This window comes from Oncorhynchus masou, unplaced genomic scaffold, assembly GCF_036934945.1.
Source record: "Oncorhynchus masou masou isolate Uvic2021 unplaced genomic scaffold, UVic_Omas_1.1 unplaced_scaffold_1954, whole genome shotgun sequence".
In the NCBI taxonomy this organism is placed as follows: Eukaryota; Metazoa; Chordata; class Actinopteri; order Salmoniformes; family Salmonidae; genus Oncorhynchus; species Oncorhynchus masou.
In genome coordinates, this window is record NW_027008448.1 from 32501 (window position 1) to 57500 (window position 25000).

Genomic DNA, 25000 nt, shown 5'->3' on the forward strand with positions numbered 1-25000 from the left:
AATTAACTGGGAAAGTCAGTTTATGAACAAATGTATTATTTACAATGACGACCTACCCCGGCCGAACTCAGACGACGCTGGGCTAGTTATGCGCCGCCTTATGGGACTCCCAATCAAGGCCGGTTGTGATACAGCCTCTGTAGTGATGGGTCTGTAGTGACTTAGACCGCTGTGATACAGCCTGGAATCGAACCAGGGTCTGTAGTGACGCCTCTTGCACTGAGATGCAGTGTCTTAGACCGCTGTGATACATCCTGGAATCGAACCAGGGTCTGTAGTGACAACTCTAGCACTGAGATGCAGTGTCTTAGACCGCTGTGATACAGCCTGGAATCAAACCAGGGTCTGTAGTGACACCTCTAGCACTGAGATGCAGTGTCTTAGACCGCTGTGATACAGCCTGGAATCGAACCAGGGTCTGTAGTAAGGCCTCTAGCACTGAGATGCAGTGTCTTAGACCGCTGTAATACATCCTGGAATCGAACCAGGGTCTGTAGTGACACCTCTAGCACTGAGATGCAGTGTCTTAGACCGCTGTGATACAGCCTGGAATCGAACCAGGGTCTGTAATAACGCCTCTAGCACTGAGATGCAGTGTCTTAGACCACTGTGATACATCCTGGAATCGAACCAGGGTCTGTAGTGACACCTCTAGCATTGAGATCCTGTGTCTTAGACCGCTGTGATACAGCCTGGAATCGAACCAGGGTCTGTAATAACGCCTCTAGCACTGAGATGCAGTGTCTTAGACCACTGTGATACATCCTGGAATCGAACCAGGGTTTGTAGTGACACCTCTAGCACTGAGATGCAGTGTCTTAGACCGCTGTGATACAGCCTGGAATCAAACCAGGGTCTGTAGTGACGCCTCTAGCACTGAGATGCAGTGTCTTAGACCGCTGTGAAACATCCTGGAATCAAACCAGGGTCTGTAGTGACGCATCTAGCACTGAGATGCAGTGTTTTAGACCGCTGTGAAACATCCTGGAATCAAACCAGGGTCTGTAGTGACGCCTCTAGCACTGAGGTGCAGTGTCTTAGACCGCTGTGAAACATCCTGGAATCGTACCAGGGTCTGTAGTGACGCCTCTTGCACTGAGATACAGTGTCTTAGACCGCTGTGATACATCCTGGAATCAAACCAGGGTCTGTAGTGACGCCTCTAGCACTGAGATGCAGTGTTTTAGACCGCTGTGAAACATCCTGGAATCAAACCAGGGTCTGTAGTGACGCCTCTAGCACTGAGGTGCAGTGTCTTAGACCGCTGTGAAACATCCTGGAATCAAACCAGGGTCTGTAGTGACACCTCTAGCACTGAGATGCAGTGTCTTAGACCGCTGGGCCACTCGGGAGCCATGACATCACACTCATACTTCAGTTTGTCCCGCCAGGAATACAGACAGAATATAAACTCTAAACGTATTCCTCAGACATAAAACGCCTGCTGCTTTAACAGAGTGATTGACTGCAGTAATTAAGCCAATATTATTGTTTACTCACATAAGGCAACATACAAAGTTATTATTTTGAGTCCCAAATGACACCCTATTCCTTATATAGTGCACTACTGTTGACCAGAGCCCTATTCCCTATATAGTGCACTACATTAGACCAGGGCCCTATTCCCTATATAGTGCACTACTTTAGACCAGAGCCCTATTCCCTATATAGTGCACTACTTTAGACCAGAGCCCTGTTCCCTATAGAGTACACTACTTTAGACCAGAGCCCTATTCCCTATATAGTACACTACTTTAGACCAGAGCCCTATTCCCTATATAGTGCACTACTTTAGACCAGAGCCCTATTCCCTATATAGTCCACTACTTTAGACCAGAGCCCTATTCCCTATATAGTGCACTACTTTAGACCAGAGCCCTATTCCCTATATAGTGCACTACTTTAGACCAGAGCCCTGTTCCCTATATAGTGCACTACTTTAGACCAGAGCCCTGTTCCCTATATAGTGCACTACTTTAGACCAGAGCCCTATTCCCTATATAGTCCACTACTTTAGACCAGAGCCCCATTCCCTATATAGTCCACTACTTTAGACCAGAGCCCTATTCCCTATATAGTCCACTACTTTAGACCAGAGCCCTATTCCCTATATAGTGCACTACTTTAGACCAGAGCCCTATTCCCTATATAGTACACTACTTTAGACCAGAGCCCTATTCCTATATAGTGCACTACTTTAGACCAGAGCCCTATTCCCTATATAGTCCACTACTTTAGACCAGAGCCCTATTCCCTATATAGTGCACTACTTTAGACCAGAGCCCTATTCCCTATATAGTGCACTACTTTAGACCAGAGCCCTATTCCCTATATAGTGCACTACTTTAGACCAGAGCCCTATTCCCTATATAGTGCACTACTTTAGACCAGAGCCCTATTCCCTATATAGTACACTACTTTAGACCAGAGCCCTATTCCCTATATAGTGCACTAATTTAGACCAGAGCCCTATTCCCTATATAGTGCACTACTTTAGACCAGAGCCCTATTCCCTATATAGTACACTACTTTAGACCAGAGCCCTATTCCCTATATAGTGCACTAATTTAGACCAGAGCCCTATTCCCTATATAGTGCACTACTTTTATTATTATCTGGTTACAGCATCCCTTCTATATTGTAATCAGAAGAATATTGAGTGTCTTAATGTCTTTGAAAAACTACAAAACAAAACATTGAAATCTGCCCCTGGTATTATCACAGGGTTATTATATCTTACCGAGTGTTGTGGACATTTCTATTAGAAGGTAATTTCACCCAGAATGTGCTTGGTGTTGCTTTTGAATAACGGTCAACTCCTGAATAAGAATCAAATTGTTTTGTTTGTTCCATTGAGAGATGTTGTGTTATTGTTTTCGTGGAGAGATGGAGAGATGGCGTGCAGCAACGATTTTCTGGCCAACATTTACTTCCGTAGAGAATAATCTAGTTGAGCATAATTACCGTAATATTCAGTATTACATTATCAATGTTTAATTACTTGTTTTAATAAGAATCAACACACAATCTGGGATGCCTTATAATAACTAAATTTAGTGGAATATAATGTTATACAATAAGGACTCCATTGTCACGCCCTGACCTTAGAGATCCTTTAAATTCTCTATTTAGTAGGTCAGGGTGTGACTAGGGTGGGAAATCTATGTTTATATTTCTTTTGTTGGCAGAGTATGGTTCCCAATCAGAGGCAGCTGTCTATCGTTTTCTCTGATTGGGGATCATACTTAGGCAGCCCTTTTTCCCACCTTCAGTTGTGGGATCTTGTCTTTGTTTGTTGCATGTGTTGCACTACAAAGTTTTACGTTCGTTGTGTAGTTTATTTTTATTTTTTGGTGGAACATTAAAAATAAAATGTACGCCTACAACGCTGCACCTTGGTCTTCATTTAACGACGGATGTAACAGACTCCATTAAGATGAATATAATGTTATAAATAAGGACTCCATTAAGAGGAATATAATGTTATAAATGAGGACTCCATTAAGAGGAATATAATGTTATAAATGAGGACTCCATTAAGAGGAATATAATGTTATAAATGTGGACTCCATTAAGAGGAATATAATGTTATAAATAAGGACTCCATTAAGAGGAATATAATGTTATACAATAAGGACTCCATTTAGAGGAATATACTGTTATACATTAAGGACTCCATTATGAGGAATATAATGTTAAACAATAAGGACTTCATTAATGAGGAATATAAAGTTATAAATAAGGACTCCATTAAGAGGAATATAATGTTATAAATGAGGACTCCATTAAGAGGAATATAATGTTATAAATAAGGACTACATTAAGAGGAATATACTGTTATACAATAAGGACTCCGTTAAGAGGAATATGTTAAACAATAAGGACTCCGTTAAGAGGAATATAATGTTATAAATGAGGACTCCATTAAGAGGAATATACTGTTATAAATAAGGACTCCATTAAGAGGAATACAGAAGGAATGGAGCGAGAACGACTGTGATTTTCTCTGGGATTCATCATGCAGATACGTATTCTCTGGCAATGGAGTCGCTCATTGTTTTAAAGAGAAGAAAGTACTAAACCGTCTGGCAGATGTTTTATTAAACTATACAAAGTGGATAACTGGCATTTTAGATGTTTGATAACCGTGTTGTAACCGCTCAGGCTGAGACGTGACAATGTCCTCTAAATCTCCACCTCTCCCTCCATGACACGGACGGGACAGAGAGCTTAACATCAAACATCATTATTCACAACTCAGGTCTCCCTCTCTCTGTCTCTTTTGTTCTCTTTCTCCCCCCCTCTCTCTCTCTCTCTCTCTCTCTCTCTCTCTCTCTCTCTCGCTGTCTACCACACTCTTCTCTCTCTCTCTCTCTCTCTCTCTCTCTCTCTCTCTCTCTCCTTCTCTCTCTCTCTCTCTCTCCCCCTCTCCCTCTTGTTCACTCTCCCTCTCTCTCTCTGTCTACCACACTCTTCTCTCTCTCTCTCTCTCCCTCTCCCTCTTGTTCTCTCTCCCTCTCTCTCTCTCTGTCTACCACACTCTTCTCTCTCTCTCTCTCACTCTCTCTCTTGTTCTCTCTCCCTCTCTCTCTCTGTCTACCACACTCTTCTCTCTCTCTCTCTCTCTCTCTCCCTCTCTCTCTTGTTCTCTCTCCCTCTCTCTCTCTCTCTGTCTACCACACTCTTCTCTCTCTCTCTCTGTCTACCACACTTCTCTCCCTCTCTCCCTCTCTCTCCCTCTCTCTCTCTCTCTCTCTCTCTCTCTCTCTCTCTCTCTCTCTCTCTCTCTCTCTCTCTCTCTCTCTCTCTCCCTCTCTCTCTCTCTCTCTCTCTCTCTCTCTCTCTCTCTCTGTCTACCACACTTCTCTCTCTCTCTCTCTCTCTCTCTCTCTCTCTCTCTCTCCCCTCGCTCTCTCTTTCCCAGTCTCCCGTAACATCCCAGAAGGCTGACATTAGCATCTTGCTTTTTCGGGAGAGAAATCAATTTTCATAACAAATGAGCTATTAACTACCCAGAAGGCTGTTCTCTCCTTTTCCTTCCTGCCATCTCGTGGTGCAGTCGTGCCTCACCCTATCTGAGAAGGTTAGGTGAGGGGGAGAGGTGTGAAGTGTGGATTTCTTGAGTGTGGGATTATTCGAATTTACAAAGACGTTTTTTTTTCTCGTAAATGTTTTGGGGTGTTTAGTACATTTCGAAGAGCTCTCATCACATTAGAATAATAATTATCTTGGATTGATGGATTATATTGGAATCAAACCTTCCTCAGACTCTTTGAAAGGTATTATCCCCCATCGTACTCAGTAGGAGGAGTTCAATCATTAAACGACGAACAGTAAAATACTGTTCCCTGGAACCCGCTACGTTTCCCCAAACATTACCTCGGTACATCCAGTACATTTACCTCAGCTTTATAACGCTGTCTCTATTTAACCTTTAATTAACCATGTAGTCCTGTTGAGGCCAGAAGACCTATTTATTTAACCATGTAGTCCTGTTGAGGTCAGAGACCTCTTTATTTAACTAAGTAGTCCTGTTGAGGTCAGAGACCTCTTTATTTAACCATGTAGTCCTGTGGAGGTCAGAGAAATCTTTATTTAACCATGTAGTCCTGCTGAGGTCAGAGACATCTTTATTTAACTATGTAGTCCTGTTGAGGTCAGAAGACCTCTTTATTTAACCAAGTAGTCCTGTTGAGGTCAGAGACCTCTTTATTTAACTAAGTAGTCCTGTTGAGGTCAGAAGACCTCTTTATTTAACCAAGTAGTCCTGTTGAGGTCAGAGACCTCTTTATTTAACTATGTAGTCCTGTTGAGGTCAGAAGACCTCTTTATTTAACCAAGTAGTCCTGTTGAGGTCAGAGACCTCTTTATTTAACCATGTAGTCCTGTTGAGGTCAGAGACCTCTTTATTTAACTAAGTAGTCCTGTTGAGGCCAGAAGACCTCTTTATTTAACTATGTAGTCCTGTTGAGGTCAGAGACCTCTTTATTTAACCATGTAGTCCTGTTGAGGCCAGAAGACCTCTTTATTTAACTATGTAGTCCTGTTGAGGTCAGAGACCTCTTTATTTAACCATGTAGTCCTGTTGAGGCCAGAAGACCTCTTTATTTAACTATGTAGTCCTGTTGAGGCCAGAAGACCTCTTTATTTAACCATGTAGTCCTGCTGAGGTCAGAGAGCTCTTTATTTAACCATGTAGTCCTGTTGAGGTCAGAGACCTCTTTATTTAACCATGTAGTCCTGTTGAGGTCAGAGACCTCTTTATTTAACCATGATGTCCTGTTGAGGTCAGAGACCTCTTTATTTAACCATGTAGTCCTGTTGAGGTCAGAGACCTCTTTATTTAACCATGTAGTCCTGTTGAGGTCAGAGACCTCTTTATTTAACCATGTAGTCCTGTTGAGGTCAGAGACCTCTTTATTTAACTATGTAGTCCTGTTGAGGTCAGAGACCTCTTTATTTAACCATGTAGTCCTGTTGAGGCCAGAAGACCTCTTTATTTAACTATGTAGTCCTGTTGAGGCCAGAAGACCTCTTTATTTAACCAAGTAGTCCTGTTGAGGTTAGAGACCTCTTTATTTAACCATGTAGTCCTGTTGAGCCAGAAGACCTCTTTATTTAACCATGTAGTCCTGTTGAGGCCAGAAGACCTCTTTAATTAACCATGTAGTCCTGTGGAGGCCAGAAGACCTCTTTATTTAACTATGTAGTCCTGTTGAGTCCAGAAGACCTCTTTAATTAACCATGTAGTCCTGTGGAGGCCAGAAGACCTCTTTATTTAACTATGTAGTCCTGTTGAGGCCAGAAGACCTCTTTATTTAACCATGTAGTCCTATTGAGGCCAGAAGACCTCTTTATTTATTAGCCAAGTGGTCCTGTTGAGGTCAGAGACATCTTTATTTAACTAAGTAGTCCTGTTGAGGTCAGAAGACCTCTTTATTTAACTAAGTAGTCCTGTTGAGGCCAGAAGACCTCTTTCCAAGTGCCTCCCTGCTGTATTCATTGTTTTTTTCTATAGTATCTCGTGGTTTTTCATCGACCTCTCTGACCTCTCTGACCTTTGGCCTCTGACCCTCAGGAGAAGCAGCGTTTCCTGACTGATGTTCTCCATGAGGTGATGCTGCTGGACGGTCTGGCCAGCTCCCATCCTATCTCTCAGGAGGTGTACGACGCCACGGACATAGACAGAGTGTTCGACTGGATCGCATACAAGAAGGTAAGCTATTGGTATGCCAGGCAAACAGGCACACCGCTACGTATAAACCCTCAGCCATGCAAACAGGCACACCCCTACGTATAAACCCTCAGCCATGCAAACAGGCACACCCCTACGTATAAACCCTCAGCCATGCAAACAGGCACACCGCTACGTATAAACCCTCAGCCATGCAAACAGGCACACCCCTACGTACAACCCTCAGCCATGCAAACAGGCACACCGCTACGTATAAACCCTCAGCCATGCAAACAGGCACACCCCTACGTACAACCCTCAGCCATGCAAACAGGCACACCGCTACGTATAAACCCTCAGCCATGCAAACAGGCACACCGCTACGTATAAACCCTCAGCCATGCAAACAGGCACACACGTACACAAATATACGCACGTACACACGTACACACATACACACATACACACACACATGCACACATACACACATACACACATACACACACACACACACACACATACACACGTTCACACATACACACACACGTACACACGTACACACGTACACACATACACACAAACAACCAGGCTTCTTTTCTTCCTAAATTCCAAATGATCTTTCCTCTGTGTTGATACAGTGAACTGGATGCTGGGATGATGAGTCCCAACTTCTCACATATGACATTCCACAGTAACACCTCACCTGTATTGTGATATTCCACAGTAACACCTCACCTGTATTTTGACATTCCACAGTAACACCTCACCTGTATTGTGATATTCCACAGTAACACCTCACCTCACCTGTATTGTGCTATTCCACAGTAACACCTCACCTGTATTGTGATATTCCACAGTAACACCTCACCTGTATTGTGATATTCCACAGTAACACCTCACCTGTATTGTGATATTCCACAGTAACACCTCTACCTCACCTGTATTGTGATATTCCACAGTAACACCTCAACCACACCTGTATTGTGATATTCCACAGTAACACCTCAACCACACCTGTATTGTGATATTCCACAGTAACACCTCAACCACACCTGTATTGTGATATTCCACAGTAACACCTCACCTGTATTGTAATATTCCACAGTAACACCTCTACCTCACCTGTATTGTAATATTCCACAGTAACACCTCACCTGTATTGAGATATTCCACAGTAACACCTCACCTGTATTGTAATATTCCGCAGTAACACCCCACCTGTATTGTAATATTCCACAGTAACACCTCTACCTCACCTGTATTGTAATATTCCACAGTAACACCTCACCTCTATTGTAATATTCCACAGTAACACCTCACCTGTATTGAGATATTCCACAGTAACACCTCACCTGTATTGTAATATTCCACAGTAACACCTCACCTGTATTGAGATATTCCACAGTAACACCTCTACCTCACCTGTATTGTAATATTCCGCAGTAACACCTCACCTGTATTGTAATATTCCACAGTAACACCTCACCTGTATTGAGATATTCTACAGTAACACCTCACCTGTATTGAGATATTCCACAGTAACACCTCTACCTCACCTGTATTGTAATATTCCACAGTAACACCTCACCTGTATTGAGATATTCCACAGTAACACCTCACCTCTATTGTAATATTCCACAGTAACACCTCTACCTCACCTGTATTGTAATATTCCACAGTAACACCTCACCTGTATTATAATATTCCACATTAACACCTCACCTGTATTGTAATATTCCACAGTAACACCCCACCTGTATTGTAATATTCCGCAGTAACACCTCAAACACACCTGTATTATAATTTTCCACAGTAACACCTCAACCACACCTTTATTACATACTAAACTATGACACCACACCTGTATTGTAATATCTCACAGCGTTTAGATTGAATTCATGTGCTGGGTGCTTGATGTGAACAGTTTGGGTTTAATAAAAAATAAAATAAACTTTGCATATCAATGAGAGAGGGACTTTTCCTTCAAAATGAGAATGAGGTGCAGGGAGGAGACGAAGAGAGTTGTAGGGGGGAGGGGGGAGAGAGAAAGAGAGAAAGAGATAGGGGGAGAGAGAAAGAGAGAAAGAGATAGAGAGAGAAAGCGAGAGATGGGGGAGAGAGAGATGGGGAGAGAGAGAGAGAGAGAGAGAGAGAGATGGGGGAGAGAGAGATGGGGAGAGAGAGAGAGAGTGTCACGCCCTGGTCTATATTTATTATGTTATCTTCATTTATTGGGTCAGGCCAGGGTGTGACATGGGTTTGTTTGTAGTGTGTTTCGTCTTGGGGTTGTGTGGGGTGTACAGATTAGTCTATGGCTGCCTGAGGCGGTTCTCAATCAGAGTCATCATTGTCTCTGATTGGGAACCATATTTAGGTAGCCTGGGTTTCACTGTGTGTTTGTGGGTGATTGTTCCTGTCTCTGTGTTTGTTGCACCAGTCAGGGCTGTTTCGGTTTTCGACGTTTGTTGTTTTGTATTATTCGTGTTCTTCATCATTAAAGACGTATCGAACGAACCACGTTGCATTTTGGTCCGATCCTTGTTCCACCTCTTCGTCAGAGGAGGAGTTGGAAGAAAGCCATTACAGAGAGAGAGAGAGATGGGGGAGAGAGAGAGAGATGGGGGAGAGAGAGCGAGATGGGGGGAGGGAGAGAGAGGGAGAGAGATGGGGGAGGGAGAGAGAGAGAAAGAAAGAAAGGAAGAAAGAAATAAAGAAAGAAAGAAAGAAAGAAAGAGAGGCGTGTGGTAGACAGAGAGAGCGAGAGAGAGAGAGAGAGAGGGAGAGAGAGAGAGAGAGGGAGAGAGAACAAAAGAGAGAGCGAGAGAGAGAGCGAGAGAGAGAGAGAGAGAGAGAGAGAGAGAGAGAGAGAGCGAGAGAGAGAGAGCGAGAGAGAGATGGAGAGCAGGCCCCTGGGGTATGATAGCACAATAAACAGCTCATCTAGGGAGCAGGCTAAATCTCAGTAATCACATCTCTCTCCAGATAAATGGTTTTATATAGCCCTGTGAAAGAAACAATGTGCATGACTGCATAGCAAGCAACAGACAACAAGTGTACAGGATGTGGAATATGATGTCTCTGTCCTATGAAACAGTGTTCATCACTGCAGACCAATCAAATCAATGTATATTGGTCGCGCACGCACATTTAGCAGATGTTATCACGGGAGCAGTGTAATGCTGATGTCCCTGTGTTTATCTTCCTACCTAACAATACAAAACAATACACACAAATGCCCCCAAAATAAAAAAGAGATTCAGAAATATAGAAATATCAGAACAAGTAATGTCATTATTTGGATGGTGTGTATAGACAGTAGTTATATAGGATGGTGTGTATAGACAGTAGTTATATAGGATGGTGTGTATAGACAGTTGTTATATATAGGATGGTTTGTATAGACAGTAGTTATATAGGATGGTGTTTATAGACAGTTGTTATATATAGGATGGTGTGTATAGACAGTAGTTATATAGGATGGTGTGTGTAGACAGTAGTTATATAGGATGGTGTTTATAGACAGTTGTTATATAGGATGATGTGTGTAGACAGTAGTTATATAGGATGGTGTTTATAGACAGTTGTTATATATAGGATGGTGTGTATAGACAGTAGTTATATATAGGATGGTGTGTATAGACAGTAGTTATATATAGGATGGTGTGTATAGACAGTAGTTATATAGGATGGTGTGTATAGACAGTAGTTATATAGGATGGTGTTTATAGACAGTTGTTATATATAGGATGGTGTGTATAGACAGTATAGACAGTAGTTATATATATAGGATGGTGTGTATAGACAGTATAGACAGTAGATATATAGAATGGTGTGTATAAACAGTAGTTATATAGAATGGTGTGTATAGACAGTAGTTATATAGAATAGTGTGTATAGACAGTATAGACAGTAGTTATATAGAATGGTGTGTATAGACAGTAGTTATATAAGATGGTGTGTATAGACAGTAGTTATATAGGATGGTGTGTATAGACAGTAGTTATATATAATGGTGTGTATAGACAGTAGTTATATAGAATGGTGTGTATAGACAGTAGTTATATAAGATGGTGTGTATAGACAGTAGTTATATAGGATGGTGTGTATAGACAGTAGTTATATAGAATGGTGTGTATAGACAGTAGTTATATAGAATGGTGTGTATAGACAGTAGTTATATAAGATGGTGTGTATAGACAGTAGTTATATAGGATGGTCTGTATAGACAGTAGTTATATAGGATGGTGTGTATAGACAGTAGTTATATAGGATGGTGTGTATAGACAGTATAGACAGTAGTTATATAGGATGGTGTGTATAGACAGTAGTTATATATATGATGGTGTGTATAGACAGTAGTTATATAGGATGGTGTGTATAGACAGTAGTTATATAGGATGGTGTGTATAGACAGTAGTTATATAGGATGGTGTGTATAGACAGTAGTTATATAGGATGGTGTGTATAGACAGTAGTTATATAGGATGGTGTGTATAGACAGTATAGACAGTAGTTATATAGGATGGTGTGTATAGACAGTAGTTATATAGAATGGTGTGTATAGACAGTAGTTATATAGGATGGTGTGTATAGACAGTAGTTATATAGAATGGTGTGTATAGACAGTAGTTATATAGGATGGTGTGTATAGACAGTATAGACAGTAGTTATATAGGATGGTGTGTATAGACAGTAGTTATATAGAATGGTGTGTATAGACAGTAGTTATATAGAATGGTGTGTATAGACAGTAGTTATATAGGATGGTGTGTATAGACAGTATAGACAGTAGTTATATAGGATGGTGTGTATAGACAGTAGTTATATATAGGATGGTGTGTATAGATAGTAGTTATATAGGATGGTGTGTATAGACAGTAGTTATATAGGATGGTGTGTATAGACAGTATAGACAGTAGTTATATAGGATGGTGTGTATAGACAGTAGTTGTATAGAATGGTGTGTATAGACAGTAGTTATATAGGATGGTGTGTATAGACAGTTGTTATATATAGGATGGTGTGTATAGACAGTAGTTATATAGGATGGTGTTTATAGACAGTTGTTATATATAGGATGGTGTGTATAGACAGTAGTTATATAGGATGGTGTGTGTAGACAGTAGTTATATAGGATGGTGTTTATAGACAGTTGTTATATAGGATGATGTGTGTAGACAGTAGTTATATAGGATGGTGTTTATAGACAGTTGTTATATATAGGATGGTGTGTATAGACAGTAGTTATATATAGGATGGTGTGTATAGACAGTAGTTATATAGGATGGTGTGTATAGACAGTAGTTATATAGGATGTTGTTTATAGACAGTTGTTATATATAGGATGGTGTGTATAGACAGTATAGACAGTAGTTATATATATGATGGTGTGTATAGACAGGATAGACAGTAGATATATAGAATGGTGTGTATAAACAGTAGTTATATAGAATGGTGTGTATAGACAGTAGTTATATAGAATAGTGTGTATAGACAGTAGTTATATAAGATGGTGTGTATAGACAGTACTTATATAGGATGGTGTGTATAGACAGTAGTTATATAGAATGGTGTGTATAGACAGTAGTTATATCGGGTGGTGTGTATAGACAGTAGATATATAGAATGGTGTGTATAGACAGTAGTTATATAAGATGGTGTGTATAGACAGTAGTTATATAGGATGGTGTGTATAGACAGTAGTTATATAGAATGGTGTGTATAGACAGTAGTTATATAAGATGGTGTGTATAGACAGTAGTTATATAGGATGGTGTGTATAGACAGTAGTTATATAGGATGGTGTGTATAGACAGTATAGACAGTAGTTATATAGGATGGTGTGTATAGACAGTAGTTATATATAGGATGGTGTGTATAGACAGTAGTTATATAGGATGGTGTGTATAGACAGTAGTTATATAGGATGGTGTATATAGCCAGTAGTTATATAGAATGGTGTGTATAGACAGTAGTTATATAGGATGGTGTGTATAGACAGTAGTTATATAGGATGGTGTGTATAGACAGTATAGACAGTAGTTATATAGGATGGTGTGTATAGACAGTAGTTATATAGAATGGTGTGTATAGACAGTAGTTATATAGGATGGTGTGTATAGACAGTTGTTATATATAGGATGGTGTGTATAGACAGTAGTTATATAGGATGGTGTTTATAGACAGTTGTTATATATAGGATGGTGTGTATAGACAGTAGTTATATAGGATGGTGTGTGTAGACAGTAGTTATATAGGATGGTGTGTATAGACAGTAGTTATATAGGATGGTGTGTATAGACAGTTGTTATATATAGGATGGTTTGTATAGACAGTAGTTATATAGGATGGTGTTTGTAGACAGTTGTTATATATAGGATGGTGTGTATAGACAGTAGTTATATAGGATGGTGTGTGTAGACAGTAGTTATATAGGATGGTGTTTATAGACAGTTGTTATATAGGATGATGTGTGTAGACAGTAGTTATATAGGATGGTGTTTATAGACAGTTGTTATATATAGGATGGTGTGTATAGACAGTAGTTATATATAGGATGGTGTGTATAGACAGTAGTTATATATAGGATGGTGTGTATAGACAGTAGTTATATAGGATGGTGTGTATAGACAGTAGTTATATAGGATGGTGTTTATAGACAGTTGTTATATATAGGATGGTGTGTATAGACAGTATAGACAGTAGTTATATATATAGGATGGTGTGTATAGACAGTATAGACAGTAGATATATAGAATGGTGTGTATAAACAGTAGTTATATAGAATGGTGTGTATAGACAGTAGTTATATAGAATAGTGTGTATAGACAGTATAGACAGTAGTTATATAGAATGGTGTGTATAGACAGTAGTTATATAAGATGGTGTGTATAGACAGTAGTTATATAGGATGGTGTGTATAGACAGTAGTTATATATAATGGTGTGTATAGACAGTAGTTATATAGAATGGTGTGTATAGACAGTAGTTATATAAGATGGTGTGTATAGACAGTAGTTATATAGGATGGTGTGTATAGACAGTAGTTATATAGAATGGTGTGTATAGACAGTAGTTATATAGAATGGTGTGTATAGACAGTAGTTATATAAGATGGTGTGTATAGACAGTAGTTATATAGGATGGTCTGTATAGACAGTAGTTATATAGGATGGTGTGTATAGACAGTAGTTATATAGGATGGTGTGTATAGACAGTATAGACAGTAGTTATATAGGATGGTGTGTATAGACAGTAGTTATATATATGATGGTGTGTATAGACAGTAGTTATATAGGATGGTGTGTATAGACAGTAGTTATATAGGATGGTGTGTATAGACAGTAGTTATATAGGATGGTGTGTATAGACAGTAGTTATATAGGATGGTGTGTATAGACAGTAGTTATATAGGATGGTGTGTATAGACAGTATAGACAGTAGTTATATAGGATGGTGTGTATAGACAGTAGTTATATAGAATGGTGTGTATAGACAGTAGTTATATAGGATGGTGTGTATAGACAGTAGTTATATAGAATGGTGTGTATAGACAGTAGTTATATAGGATGGTGTGTATAGACAGTATAGACAGTAGTTATATAGGATGGTGTGTATAGACAGTAGTTATATAGAATGGTGTGTATAGACAGTAGTTATATAGAATGGTGTGTATAGACAGTAGTTATATAGGATGGTGTGTATAGACAGTATAGACAGTAGTTATATAGGATGGTGTGTATAGACAGTAGTTATATATAGGATGGTGTGTATAGATAGTAGTTATATAGGATGGTGTGTATAGACAGTAGTTATATAGGATGGTGTGTATAGACAGTATAGACAGTAGTTATATAGGATGGTGTGTATAGACAGTAGTTGTATAGAATGGTGTGTATATACAGTAGTTATATAGGATGGTGTGTATAGACAGTTGTTATATATAGGATGGTGTGTATAGACAGTAGTTATATAGGATGGTGTTTATAGACAGTTGTTATATATAGGATGGTGTGTATAGACAGTAGTTATATAGGATGGTGTGTGTAGACAGTAGTTATATAGGATGGTGTTTATAGACAGTTGTTATATAGGATGATGTGTGTAGACAGTAGTTATATAGGATGGTGTTTATAGACAGTTGTTATATATAGGATGGTGTGTATAGACAGTAGTTATATATAGGATGGTGTGTATAGACAGTAGTTATATAGGATGGTGTGTATAGACAGTAGTTATATAGGATGTTGTTTATAGACAGTTGTTATATATAGGATGGTGTGTATAGACAGTATAGACTGTAGTTATATATAGGATGGTGTGTATAGACAGTATAGACAGTAGATATATAGAATGGTGTGTATAAACAGTAGTTATATAGAATGGTGTGTATAGACAGTAGTTATATAGAATAGTGTGTATAGACAGTAGTTATATAAGATGGTGTGTATAGACAGTACTTATATAGGATGGTGTGTATAGACAGTAGTTATATAGAATGGTGTGTATAGACAGTAGTTATATCGGGTGGTGTGTATAGACAGTAGATATATAGAATGGTGTGTATAGACAGTAGTTATATAGAATGGTGTGTATAGACAGTAGTTATATAAGATGGTGTGTATAGACAGTAGTTATATAGGATGGTGTGTATAGACAGTAGTTATATAGAATGGTGTGTATAGACAGTAGTTATATAAGATGGTGTGTATAGACAGTAGTTATATAGGATGGTGTGTATAGACAGTAGTTATATAGGATGGTGTGTATAGACAGTATAGACAGTAGTTATATAGGATGGTGTGTATAGACAGTAGTTATATATAGGATGGTGTGTATAGACAGTAGTTATATAGGATGGTGTGTATAGACAGTAGTTATATAGGATGGTGTATATAGCCAGTAGTTATATAGAATGGTGTGTATAGACAGTAGTTATATAGGATGGTGTGTATAGACAGTAGTTATATAGGATGGTGTGTATAGACAGTTGTTATATATAGGATGGTGTGTATAGACAGTAGTTATATATAGGATGGTGTGTATAGACAGTAGTTATATATAGGATGGTGTGTATAGACAGTAGTTATATAGGATGGTGTGTATAGACAGTAGTTATACAGGATGGTGTTTATAGACAGTTGTTATATATAGGATGGTGTGTATAGACAGTATAGACAGTAGTTATATATATAGGATGGTGTGTATAGACAGTATAGACAGTAGATATATAGAATGGTGTGTATAAACAGTAGTTATATAGAATGTTGTGTATAGACAGTAGTTATATAGAATAGTGTGTATAGACAGTATAGACAGTAGTTATATAGAATGGTGTGTATAGACAGTAGTTATATAAGATGGTGTGTATAGACAGTAGTTATATAGGATGGTGTGTATAGACAGTAGTTATATATAATGGTGTGTATAGACAGTAGTTATATAGAATGGTGTGTATAGACAGTAGTTATATAAGATGGTGTGTATAGACAGTAGTTATATAGGATGGTGTGTATAGACAGTAGTTATATAGAATGGTGTGTATAGACAGTAGTTATATAGAATGGTGTGTATAGACAGTAGTTATATAAGATGGTGTGTATAGACAGTAGTTATATAGGATGGTCTGTATAGACAGTAGTTATATAGGATGGTGTGTATAGACAGTAGTTATATAGGATGGTGTGTATAGACAGTATAGACAGTAGTTATATAGGATGGTGTGTATAGACAGTAGTTATATATATGATGGTGTGTATAGACAGTAGTTATATAGGATGGTGTGTATAGACAGTAGTTATATAGGATGGTGTGTATAGACAGTAGTTATATAGGATGGTGTGTATAGACAGTAGTTATATAGGATGGTGTGTATAGACAGTAGTTATATAGGATGGTGTGTATAGACAGTATAGACAGTAGTTATATAGGATGGTGTGTATAGACAGTAGTTATATAGAATGGTGTGTATAGACAGTAGTTATATAGGATGGTGTGTATAGACAGTAGTTATATAGAATGGTGTGTATAGACAGTAGTTATATAGGATGGTGTGTATAGACAGTATAGACAGTAGTTATATAGGATGGTGTGTATAGACAGTAGTTATATAGAATGGTGTGTATAGACAGTAGTTATATAGAATGGTGTGTATAGACAGTAGTTATATAGGATGGTGTGTATAGACAGTATAGACAGTAGTTATATAGGATGGTGTGTATAGACAGTAGTTATATATAGGATGGTGTGTATAGATAGTAGTTATATAGGATGGTGTGTATAGACAGTAGTTATATAGGATGGTGTGTATAGACAGTATAGACAGTAGTTATATAGGATGGTGTGTATAGACAGTAGTTGTATAGAATGGTGTGTATAGACAGTAGTTATATAGGATGGTGTGTATAGACAGTTGTTATATATAGGATGGTGTGTATAGACAGTAGTTATATAGGATGGTGTTTATAGACAGTTGTTATATATAGGATGGTGTGTATAGACAGTAGTTATATAGGATGGTGTGTGTAGACAGTAGTTATATAGGATGGTGTTTATAGACAGTTGTTATATAGGATGATGTGTGTAGACAGTAGTTATATAGGATGGTGTTTATAGACAGTTGTTATATATAGGATGGTGTGTATAGACAGTAGTTATATATAGGATGGTGTGTATAGACAGTAGTTATATAGGATGGTGTGTATAGACAGTAGTTATATAGGATGTTGTTTATAGACAGTTGTTATATATAGGATGGTGTGTATAGACAGTATAGACTGTAGTTATATATAGGATGGTGTGTATAGACAGTATAGACAGTAGATATATAGAATGGTGTGTATAAACAGTAGTTATATAGAATGGTGTGTATAGACAGTAGTTATATAGAATAGTGTGTATAGACAGTAGTTATATAAGATGGTGTGTATAGACAGTACTTATATAGGATGGTGTGTATAGACAGTAGTTATATAGAATGGTGTGTATAGACAGTAGTTATATCGGGTGGTGTGTATAGACAGTAGATATATAGAATGGTGTGTATAGACAGTAGTTATATAGAATGGTGTGTATAGACAGTAGTTATATAAGATGGTGTGTATAGACAGTAGTTATATAGGATGGTGTGTATAGACAGTAGTTATATAGAATGGTGTGTATAGACAGTAGTTATATAAGATGGTGTGTATAGACAGTAGTTATATAGGATGGTGTGTATAGACAGTAGTTATATAGGATGGTGTGTATAGACAGTATAGACAGTAGTTATATAGGATGGTGTGTATAGACAGTAGTTATATATAGGATGGTGTGTATAGACAGTAGTTATATAGGATGGTGTGTATAGACAGTAGTTATATAGGATGGTGTATATAGCCAGTAGTTATATAGAATGGTGTGTATAGACAGTAGTTATATAGGATGGTGTGTATAGACAGTAGTTATATAGGATGGTGTGTATAGACAGTTGTTATATATAGGATGGTGTGTATAGACAGTAGTTATATAGGATGGTGTTTATAGACAGTTGTTATATATAGGATGGTGTGTATAGACAGTAGTTATATATAGGATGGTGTGTATAGACAGTAGTTATATAGGATGGTGTGTATAGACAGTAGTTATATAGGATGTTGTTTATAGACAGTTGTTATATATAGGATGGTGTGTATAGACAGTATAGACAGTAGTTATATATAGGATGGTGTGTATAGACAGTATAGACAGTAGATATATAGAATGGTGTGTATAAACAGTAGTTATATAGAATGGTGTGTATAGACTGTAGTTATATAGAATAGTGTGTATAGACAGTAGTTATATAAGATGGTGTGTATAGACAGTACTTATATAGGATGGTGTGTATAGACAGTAGTTATATAGAATGGTGTGTATAGACAGTAGTTATATCGGGTGGTGTGTATAGACAGTAGATATATAGAATGGTGTGTATAGACAGTAGTTATATAGAATGGTGTGTATAGACAGTAGTTATATAAGATGGTGTGTATAGACAGTAGTTATATAGGATGGTATGTATAGACAGTAGTTATATAGAATGGTGTGTATAGACAGTAGTTATATAAGATGGTGTGTATAGACAGTAGTTATATAGGATGGTGTTTATAGACAGTAGTTATATAGGATGGTGTGTATAGACAGTATAGACAGTAGTTATATATAGGATGGTGTGTATAGACAGTAGTTATATAGGATGGTGTGTATAGACAGTAGTTATATAGGATGGTGTATATAGCCAGTAGTTATATAGAATGGTGTGTATAGACAGTAGTTATATAGGATGGTGTGTATAGACAGTAGTTATATAAGATGGTGTATATAGACAGTAGTTATATAGGATGGTGTGTATAGACAGTAGTTATATAGGATGGTATGTATAGACAGTAGTTATATAGGATGGTGTGTATAGACAGTATTTATATATAGCATGGTGTGTATAGACAGTAGTTATATAGGATGGTGTGTATAGACAGTAGTTACAGTGACTAAGGTTGAGGGCAGGGTACCAGGTGGTAGCTGGCTAGTAACAGTGACTAAGGTTCAGGGTAGAGTACCAGGTGGTAGCTGGCTAGTAACAGTGACCAGGGTTGAGGGCAGGGTACCAGGTGGTAGCTGGCTAGTAACAGTGACTAAGGTTGAGGGTAGAGTACCGGGTTGTAGCTGGCTATTAACAGTGACTAAGGTTGAGGGTAGAGTACCAGGTGGTTCCCGGCTAGTAACAGTGACTAAGGTTGAGGGTAGAGTACCGGGTGGAGGCTGGCTAGTAACAGTGACTCATGTTCAGGGCAGGGTACCAGGTGGTAGCTGGCTAGTAACAGGGACTCATGTTCAGGGCAGGGTACTGGGCAGAGGCTGGCTAGTAACAGTGACTCATGTTCAGGGCAGGGTACTGGGTGGAGGCTGGCTAGTAACAGTGACTCATGTTCAGGGCAGGGTACTGGGTGGAGGCTGGCTAGTAACAGTGACTAAGGTTCAGGGCAGGGTACTGGGTGGAGGCTGGCTAGTAACAGTGACTCATGTTCAGGGCAGGGTACTGGGCAGAGGCTGGCTAGTAACAGTGACTCATGTTCAGGGCAGGGTACTGGGTGGAGGCTGGCTAGTAACAGTGACTCATGTTCAGGGCAGGGTACTGGGTGGAGGCTGGCTAGTAACAGTGACTAAGGTTCAGGGCAGGGTACTGGGTGGAGGCTGGCTAGTAACAGTGACTCATGTTCAGGGCAGGGTACTGGGTGGAGGCTGGCTAGTAACAGTGACTCATGTTCAGGGCAGGGTACTGGGTGGAGGCTGGCTAGTAACAGTGACTCATGTTCAGGGCAGGGTACTGGGTGGAGGCTGGCTAGTAACAGTGACTCATGTTCAGGGCAGGGTACTGTGTGGAGGCTGGCTAGTAACAGTGACTCATGTTCAGAGCAGGGTACTGGGTGGAGGCTGGCTAGTAACAGTGACTCATGTTCAGGGCAGGGTACTGTGTGGAGGCTGGCTAGTAACAGTGACTAAGGTTCAGGGCAGGGTTCTGTGTGGAGGCTGGCTAGTAACAGTGACTAAGGTTCAGGGCAGGGTTCTGTGTGGAGGCTGGCTAGTAACAGGGACTCATGTTCAGGGCAGGGTACTGGGTGGAGGCTGGCTAGTAACAGTGACTAAGGTTCAGGGCAGGGTACTGGGTGGAGGCTGGCTAGTAACAGTGACTAAGGTTCAGGGCAGGGTACTGGGTGGAGGCTGGCTAGTAACAGTGACTAAGGTTCAGGGCAGGGTACTGGGTGGAGGCTAGTAACAGTGACTAAGGTTCAGGGCAGGGTACTGGGTGGAGGCTGGCTAGTAACAGTGACTCATGTTCAGGGCAGGGTACTGGGTGGAGGCTGGCTAGTAACAGTGACTCATGTTCAGGGCAGGGTACTGGGTGGAGGCTGGCTAGTAACAGTGACTCATGTTGAGGGCAGGGTACTGGGGGAGGCTAGTAACAGTGACTCATGTTCAGGGCAGGGTACTGTGTGGAGGCTAGTAACAGTGACTAAGGTTGAGGGTAGAGTACCGGGTGGAGGCTGGCTAGTAACAGTGACTCATGTTCAGGGCAGGGTACCAGGTGGTAGCTGGCTAGTAACAGGGACTCATGTTCAGGGCAGGGTACTGGGCAGAGGCTGGCTAGTAACAGTGACTCATGTTCAGGGCAGGGTACTGGGTGGAGGCTGGCTAGTAACAGTGACTCATGTTCAGGGCAGGGTACTGGGTGGAGGCTGGCTAGTAACAGTGACTAAGGTTCAGGGCAGGGTACTGGGTGGAGGCTGGCTAGTAACAGTGACTCATGTTCAGGGCAGGGTACTGGGTGGAGGCTGGCTAGTAACAGTGACTCATGTTCAGGGCAGGGTACTGGGTGGAGGCTGGCTAGTAACAGTGACTCATGTTCAGGGCAGGGTACTGGGTGGAGGCTGGCTAGTAACAGTGACTAAGGTTCAGGGCAGGGTACTGGGTGGAGGCTGGCTAGTAACAGTGACTCATGTTCAGGGCAGGGTACTGGGTGGAGGCTGGCTAGTAACAGTGACTCATGTTCAGGGCAGGGTACTGGGTGGAGGCTGGCTAGTAACAGTGACTCATGTTCAGGGCAGGGTACTGGGTGGAGGCTGGCTAGTAACAGTGACTCATGTTCAGGGCAGGGTACTGTTTGGAGGCTGGCTAGTAACAGTGACTCATGTTCAGGGCAGGGTACTGGGTGGAGGCTGGCTAGTAACAGTGACTCATGTTCAGGGCAGGGTACTGTGTGGAGGCTGGCTAGTAACAGTGACTAAGGTTCAGGGCAGGGTTCTGTGTGGAGGCTGGCTAGTAACAGTGACTAAGGTTCAGGGCAGGGTACTGGGTGGAGGCTAGTAACAGTGACTAAGGTTCAGGGCAGGGTACTGTGTGGAGGCTAGTAACAGTGACTCATGTTCAGGGCAGGGTACTGGGTGGAGGCTGGCTAGTAACAGTGACTCATGTTCAGGGCAGGGTACTGGGTGGAGGCTGGCTAGTAACAGGGACTCATGTTCAGGGCAGGGTACTGGGTGGAGGCTTGCTAGTAACAGTGACTAAGGTTCAGGGCAGGGTACTGGGTGGAGGCTGGCTAGTAACAGTGACTAAGGTTCAGGGCAGGGTACTGGGTGGAGGCTGGCTAGTAACAGTGACTAAGGTTCAGGGCAGGGTACTGGGTGGAGGCTAGTAACAGTGACTAAGGTTCAGGGCAGGGTACTGGGTGGAGGCTGGCTAGTAACAGTGACTCATGTTCAGGGCAGGGTACTGGGTGGAGGCTGGCTAGTAACAGTGACTCATGTTCAGGGCAGGGTACTGGGTGGAGGCTGGCTAGTAACAGTGACTCATGTTGAGGGCAGGGTACTGGGGGAGGCTAGTAACAGTGACTCATGTTCAGGGCAGGGTACTGTGTGGAGGCTAGTAACAGTGACTAAGGTTCAGGGCAGGGTACTGGGTGGAGGCTGGCTAGTAACAGTGACTCATGTTCAGGGCAGGGTACTGGGTGGAGGCTGGCTAGTAACAGTGACTCATGTTCAGGGCAGGGTACTGGGTGGAGGCTGGCTAGTAACAGTGACTCATGTTCAGGGCAGGGTTCTGGGTGGAGGCTGGCTAGTAACAGTGACTCATGTTCAGGTCAGGGTTCTGTGTGGAGGCTGGCTAGTAACAGTGACTCATGTTCAGGGCAGGGTTCTGTGTGGAGGCTAGTAACAGGGACTCATGTTCAGGGCAGGGTTCTGGGTGGAGGCTGGCTAGTAACAGTGACTCATGTTCAGGGCAGGGTACTGGGTGGAGGCTGGCTAGTAACAGTGACTCAGGTTCAGGGCAGGGTTCTGTGTGGAGGCTGGCTAGTAACAGGGACTCATGTTCAGGGCAGGGTACTGGGTGGAGGCTGGCTAGTAACAGTGACTCAGGTTCAGGGCAGGGTTCTGTGTGGAGGCTGGCTAGTAACAGGGACTCATGTTCAGGGCAGGGTACTGGGTGGAGGCTGGCTAGTAACAGTGACTCAGGTTCAGGGCAGGGTACTGGGTGGAGGCTGGCTAGTAACAGTGACTCATGTTCAGGGCAGGGTACTGGGTGGAGGCTGGCTAGTAACAGTGACTCATGTTCAGGGCAGGGTACTGGGTGGAGGCTGGCTAGTAACAGTGACTCATGTTCAGGGCAGGGTTCTGGGTGGAGGCTGGCTAGTAACAGTGACTCATGTTCAGGGCAGGGTACTGGGTGGAGGCTGGCTAGTAACAGTGACTAAGGTTCAGGGCAGGGTACTGGGTGGAGGCTGGCTAGTAACAGTGACTAAGGTTCAGGGCAGGGTACTGGGTGGAGGCTGGCTAGTAACAGTGACTCATGTTCAGGGCAGGGTACTGGGGGAGGCTGGCTAGTAACAGTGACTCATGTTCAGGGCAGGGTACTGGGGGAGGCTGGCTAGTAACAGTGACTCATGTTCAGGGCAGGGTACTGGGGGGAGGCTGGCTAGTAACAGTGACTCATGTTCAGGGCAGGGTACTGGGGGAGGCTAGTAACAGTGACTAAGGTTCAGGGCAGGGTACTGGGTGGAGGCTAGTAACAGTGACTAAGGTTCAGGGCAGGGTACTGGGTGGAGGCTGGCTAGTAACAGTGACTCAGGTTCAGGGCAGGGTACTGGGTGGAGGCTGGCTAGTAACAGTGACTAAGGTTCAGGGCAGGGTACTGGGTGGAGGCTGGCTAGTAACAGTGACTCAGGTTCAGGGCAGGGTACTGGGTGGAGGCTGGCTAGTAACAGTGACTAAGGTTCAGGGCAGGGTACTGGGTGGAGGCTGGCTAGTAACAGTGACTAAGGTTCAGGGCAGGGTACTGGGTGGAGGCTGGCTAGTAACAGTGACTCATGTTCACGGCAGGGTACTGGGTGGAGGCTGGCTAGTAACAGTGACTAAGGTTCAGGGCAGGGTACTGTGTGGAGGCTGGCTAGTAACAGTGACTAAGGTTCAGGGCAGGGTACTGGGTGGAGGCTAGTAACAGTGACTAAGGTTCAGGGCAGGGTACTGTGTGGAGGCTGGCTAGTAACAGTGACTCATGTTCAGGGCAGGGTACTGGGTGGAGGCTGGCTAGTAACAGTGACTCATGTTCAGGGCAGGGTACTGGGTGGAGGCTGGCTAGTGGTGACTGTTTAACAGTCTGATTGGAAGCTGTTTGTCAGTCTCTCGGTCCCAGCTTCGCTGCACCTGCAGTGTCTCCTCTGCCTTCTAGATGGTGGCAGGTGAACAGGCCACACATTGGACAACAAGTTTACATACAGAGAAAAGATACAAGGTAGAGTTTTCCCAGCAGCAGCATTGTCTCCCAATCCTGTTTGAGTGATTTGCGAGTATCAGTCATTGAATAGCATTTGACATGTACGGAGAGAAAACAAAAATATGAAACAGTAGAAGAATGACGCTGGAGTTTTCACAGCAGGACCGCCTCAATCCTGTTTGGGTGATTTGTGAGGGTCAGTCATGTTCAGGGCAGGGTACTGGGTGGTAGCTGGCTAGTAACAGTGACTGTTTGGGTGATTTGTGAGGGTCAGTCATGTTCAGGGCAGGGTACTGGGTGGTAGCTGGCTAGGAACAGTGACTGTTTGGGTGATTTGTGAGGGTCAGTCATGTTCAGGGCAGGGTACTGGGTGGTAGCTGGCTAGTAACAGTGACTGTTTGGGTGATTTGTGAGGGTCAGTCATGTTCAGGGCAGGGTACTGGGTGGTAGCTGGCTAGTAACAGTGACTGTTTGGGTGATTTGTGAGGGTCAGTCATGTTCAGGGCAGGGTACTGGGTGGAGGCTGGCTAGTAACAGTGACTG

At 41.7% G+C, this 25000-nt stretch overlaps 1 long non-coding RNA gene across 1 annotated transcript in view; it reads left to right on the forward strand.

Annotated features, from left to right (window-relative positions):
• Positions 1 to 25000, forward strand: part of LOC135532631 (uncharacterized) — a 54213-nt gene that overhangs the window by 26979 nt on the left and 2234 nt on the right. The window contains exon 2 of the long non-coding RNA XR_010454369.1: positions 7079 to 7216. This is a non-coding gene — a long non-coding RNA (uncharacterized LOC135532631). The remainder of the gene's footprint in view (positions 1 to 7078; positions 7217 to 25000) is intronic.